Below are 6,000 nucleotides of genomic sequence, written 5' to 3'. Positions count from 1 at the left end.
TAATTACTTTACAATATTGTAGTGGCTTTTGCCACACACTGACACGAATCAGCCATGGGTTTACATGTGTTCCCCATCCTGAACCCCCCTCCCACCTCCCTCCCCATCCCATCCCTCTGGGTCATCCCATTGCCCCAGCCCTGAGCATTTGTCTCATGCATCGAACCTGGAATGGTGTTCTGTTTCACATATGACAATATACATGTTTCAATGCTATTCTCTCAGAATGTCCCACCCTCACCTTCTCCCTCAGAGTCCATAAGACTGTTCTATGCATCCGTGTCTCTTATTCTGTCTCACATATAGGGTTATCGTTATCATAACATTTTTTTTGTGTGTGTCTATAGTGCATGGGTTTCCATGAGTAAAACTGTAATAATTGAATCTGTTTATCTGTAGAAAACTTAGCTGTTATCAATCACTATCACCCTCTATATTTGTATAGTGTCAGTCCATATCTAATATCTAGTCTATATCTACAGTGAGATGATAAATGATGAGTCTTTCTAGGTGGTTGAGAATGTTAAAAGTAGGGAAAGACTTTTACTTTTGTTTCTCTTTAACTGCCTGAGTTTTATGTCAAAAATATATATATTATGTTGTAATACATAAGAAAGGAAAGGAAAAATTCCATTTAAAATGCTATATTCATGCTAAAACGTTGATTGTCCATACAATGTATAAAATAACTTCTGTTTTAGTGCTCTGTAAATAAGGTGTCACCCCTAGCCATTTTATAAATAGGATCTCTTAACTTTAAAACAAGCATTTGGAATAAGAAGTGATGATTTCATATGTATGAGGAATATTGGTAGGCGTTTACAACCCAGTGTTCTGGTTTTATTTCCAGGAAATAACAATATATTTGCATTCAAAAGCATGATTTTTTTCTTAAGGGACTGAAAAACATCTAGAGCAGTGTTTATGTAGATATCTGTCTTGATGGATAAATCCAAACAATGTATTTTAAACTCAACCATATACAGTTTTAGGGCTTCCTTAGTGGCTCAGATGGTGAGGAAGCTGCCTGCAATGCGAGAGACCCAGGTTTGATCTGTGGATTGGGAAGATCCCCTGGAGAAGGCAATGGCAACCCACTCCAGTATTCTTGCCTGGAGAATCCCGTGGACACAGAAGCCTGGTGGGCTACAGTCCACGAGGTTGCAAAGAGTCAGACACTACTGAGCAACTGACACACACACATATACAGTTTTGCTGTTTTACGCAGTGTACACACATCCTTAGGAGAAGGCACTGGCAACCCACTCCAGTACTCTTGCCTGGAGAATCCCATGGACGGAGGAGCCTGGTGGGCTATAGTCCATGGGGTCAAGAAGAGTCGGACATGACTGAGCGACTTCACTTTCACTTTTCCCTTTCATGCATTGGAGAAGGATGTGGCAGCCCACTCCAGTCTTCTTGCCTGGAGAATCCCAGGGATGGAGGAGCCTGGTGGGCTGAGGTCTATGGGGTCACACTGAGCGGGCACGACTGACTCGACTTAGCAGCAGCAGGAGCACGTACATCTTTGCGTCATTTTCATTCCCTACCTATAGTACATACTCGCCATCATATTTATAATTATTGCATTATTAAATGTGATTTTAAGAGTTTTTGACATCAGATTCAATTTTTCATGCTTGGCCAAGTGTCAAGGTTCATGGGGCCATCCTGTATCTATTTCAGACTTGAGTGCAATTTTTCATGATCCAGTTTTTCTTTTTCTGTTGCTTCCTTTGTATCGTCCTTACAGAGTACTATTTAAAAAGCAGCACTATGATTCTTTTGACTCTTTCCGTTCCTCTCTCTCTCCCTTTCCTTCTCTTTGCTAAAGTTCTTGAAACTCAGTCCAGTTAGCTCAGTTTTGGTAAAGATAATTAAAGCAAAGATGCACACATGCACACCACTTAAAGTGGGAGTTTTATTTAAAAAGCTCCATTAAACAACAGCATACATTTGTATACGTAGGAATGTACACATTGCATATTTTCTTTATCTGCAGCTGTATATCTTTATTCATTTTCATTTTGTTCCTTGTACTCACCACTCACACAAATAAATGATGGAGAGAGCCATTCTAAAATGTTCTCAGTATTTTACATAAATGGTCAGAAAAAAAAAAGTACTATTTAAATGGGAGACCATTAACTCAATCATTGAAGCAGAAAATGTTCTGGCGGTCATCCAAAGGTATCTTTCCTCATCCTACTTTCTTTTTCATTCCAGAAAGGTGGGTTATTAAGACCATGATGTTTTCCTGGAAATTATGACATTTACAGAGAGGTGCAAGTCAGCTGAGAAGTGAGCACAAAGACTTACTAGGTACCTGTAGCTACCAGCTGAGTCACTGCATGCGGACCTCATTGTTGTCACCCATTGTCTAGATTGATTTTAGGATAAAAGTGAAGTAAAACGGAAATTTGTGTAGTGTTAGTCACTCAGTCATGTCGGACTCTTTGCGACCCCATGGGTTGGAGCCCGCCAGGCTCCTCTCTTCATGGGATTCTCCAGGCAAGAATACTGGAGTGGGTTGCCATGCCCTTCTGCAGGGGATTGTCCCAACCCACGGAAAGGACCCAGGTCTCTTATGTCTCCTGCATCACGGTCTGAGCCATCAGGGAAGCCCTTGGTAACTAAAAAGACAATTCTGATTTTTCACAGTTGAAATTGGTCTGAGAAACAGCACCCACCTGATGGGACTTCCCTGGTGGTCCGGGGGTTAAGACTTCACTTTTCAATGAAGGGGGTGCCGATTTGATCCCTGGTTGGGAAACTGAGGTCCCACAAGTCTTGGGGCCAAAACATTGAAATGTAAAACAGAAGTAATACACTAACAAATTCAATAAAACCTTTAAAAATGGTCCACATTAAAAAAAAAACAAAACTTGAAAAAAATGCAGTGAGAACAAGAGGCGGAAGGGACATATAAAAGCCAATTTTTTCTTTTGCATGTTCTCACTGAAAAGATTTTTAGTGGATGTTTTCTTTTCTCTTTATAATTTTTTTTTAAAAATAACATTTGACAAAATAATGCCACTTGCCGTGAAATTGATGGACCTGGAGACTGTGATACTGAATAAAGTACGTCACACAGAGGAGGTGAAATATCCTATGGCACCCCTTACATGTGAAATCTAAAACGAAATGATACAAAGGAACTTATAAAACAGAAACACACTCGCAGACTTTAAGAATAAGCTTATGGTTGCTGGGGAGAAGGATGGGGGGAACGGATAATTAGGGAGTTTGAAAGGATGGACATGGACACACTGCTGTATTTAACATGGAGAACCAGCAAGGACCTGCTGGACAGCACAGGGAACTCTGCCCAATACTCTGTAATAACCTTATGGTTCCCAGGGGGAAGGATGGGGGAGGGGATAGTCAGGGAGTCTGGGATGGACATGGACACAGTGCTGTATTTAACATGGAGAACCAATAGGGACCTGCTGTCCAGCACAGGTAACTCTGCTCAATACTCTGTAATAACCTTATGGTTCCCAGGGGGAAGGATGGGGAGAAGGCATAGTCAGGGAGTCTGGGATGGACATGGACACACTGATGTATTTAACATGGAGAACCAACAAGGACCTGCTGGACAGGACAGGGAACTCTGCTCAATACTTTGTAATAACCTTATGGTCACCAGGGCGAAGGGATAGTCAGAGAGTTTGGGATGGACATGGACACACTGCTGTATGTAACATGGAGAACCAGCGAGGACCTGCTGGACATCACAGGGAACTCTGTTCACTGTCATGTGGCAGCCTGGATGGGAGGGGAGTTTGGGGGAGAAGGGATGCATGTACATGTCTGGCTTACTCCCTTTGCTGTCCACCTGAAACTGTCACAATGTTGTTCATCTGCTATATGGTATTGTTCGGTCGTCAAGTCCTCTCCTACTCTTTGCAGCTCCATGAACTGCAGCACGCCAGGTTTCCTTGTCCCTCACTATCACTCGGAGGTTGCTCAAATTCAGGTCAACTGAATCAGTGATGCCATCCAACCATTTCATACTCTCTCATCCCCTTCTCTTTTTTGCTGTCAATCTTTCCCAGAATTAGGGTCTTTTCCCATGAGTAGGCTCTTTGCATCAGGTGGTGCAAGTATTGGAGCTTCAGCCTCAGCATCGGTCCTTCCAATGAATATTCCGGATTTATTTATTTTAGGATGGACTGGTTTGATCTCCTTGCTGTCCAAGGGGCTCTCAAAAGTTTTCTCTAGCACTACAATTTAAAGCATCAATTCTAATTGGCTGTACCCCAATGCAAAATAAAAAAAATTAAGAAATAGAAAGAACATTTGAAAGGCTTCTTTGCTAAGAGATTACTGAAAAATACATTCCACCAAAATGAAACAAAACAAAAAATCTAAGAGCGCTGACATTTGAAACATTTGAAACTGGAATCCAGTTTTCACTTTTTGAAGGCTTCCCAGGTGGCCCTAGTGGTGAAGAACCCGCCTGCCAGTGCCGGAGACAGATTAGACGTGGGTTCCATCCCTGGGTCAGGAAGTTCCCCTGGAGGAGGGCATGGCAGCCCACTCCAGTATTCTTGCGTGGAGAATCCCATGGACAGAGGAGCCTGGCGGGGCTACAGTCCATGGGGTCGAAAGAGTCAGACACAACTGAAGTGACTTAGCATGCAACCACTTTACCTTTCTCTTTGTTGGTTGGTTGATTGATTTTTCTCTTGATTAGGTGCCTGGAAAGGAATTGTTCACCCTGGAGATAATAAATTAACAAAAAAAGGAGCTTGTACTGTTTTTTTTTTTTTTTTTTAATCTTGGTCATTGAAGGGGTCCGACTCAGTGTGGCTGCTCACAGGATAATGGAATCGGGAACTTTTATTAGTTTAATTGTCGAAATGCCTTTCCCTGTAGGCCACTTACAGAACAGTTAACAGAAGGCCCTACATTGTTGGAGACAGCCAGATGAACTAGGACGCGGTCGCATTTGCCGTTGAACTGGACGAGCACTTAATGGTTGGCACAGGATGTGGGCGGACGGGAGTGAAGCAAAGCTAAAAGGAAATGTCTGCTAATAGACGAACATGTGTAAAATGGGATAGTTTGTAATTAGATGTCTCTGGTTTGTTGGAGCAGAGGGCTGTTGTCTCCGGGAGCTTGACCTGCAAAAAGCATGGCCTAGCCTCAAACCAGAAAATGCGTATCCAGTGCCAGTGTTTAAGGAGGTGGTATGAATTTCCCAAGCCGGGCAAAGACTCGAAGACTTCCACCAGATTTGTGTCAACAGCATCGACTGTTCACGGTTCATAAACTTGTGAAAATAGAATGGCTTATCCATTTGTAGATCGTTACCCTATTTCTACTGATTTTTCCCCAGGGGGCCTATCTGAAACAAGAAGACATTAGTTTTGCTATGTTTTGGACCCAGGTCCGAGATCATCATCATCATCATCTTCTTTTTTTGTTAATATTTATTCTGGATTTATTTTTGTTGTTGTTGTCGTTAATATTTATTTATAGATTTATTTGACTGTGTTGGGTCTCCGTGGTGGCATACGGGATCTTTTGCCATGGCACACGGACTGTAGTTTGAACTGTGGGGATTGATTCCACGTCCCTTGCATTGCAAGATGGATTCCTAACCACTGGACCGCCACGGAAGCCCCCAAGGCCATTCTTTCAGCAACCCTTTTCCCCAAGACTCTGAGACACAAGCCCCTCTCCATCACCTAGAGACTTCTGTGGGGCCTTGTGAGACTGCGTGAACTAGAATCATCATTACATGAATACTCATCTTCTAGGCTGCCGTGTTTTCAGGGCTCACAGTTTGTGAGCAAAGAGGCAAGCTTTACAAACATTAAAAAGTAATGTAAAAGCTTGAGACTCGCTGACCCCTCAGCCTAAGAAGATGATAGTGTGTGATATGGTAATATGTGAAAGTCGCTCAGTCGTGTCCCACTCTTTTGCGACCCCGTGGACTATACAGTCCATGGAGTTCTCCAGGCCAGAATCCTGGAGTGGGCAGCTGTTCCC

The sequence above is a fragment of the Giraffa tippelskirchi genome, chromosome Y (assembly GCF_054371585.1).
Source record: "Giraffa tippelskirchi isolate mGirTip1 chromosome Y, T2T-mGirTip1v1.2.pri, whole genome shotgun sequence".
Classification (NCBI taxonomy): domain Eukaryota; kingdom Metazoa; phylum Chordata; class Mammalia; order Artiodactyla; family Giraffidae; genus Giraffa; species Giraffa tippelskirchi.
Note: the sequence above shows the minus strand (reverse complement) of the source record.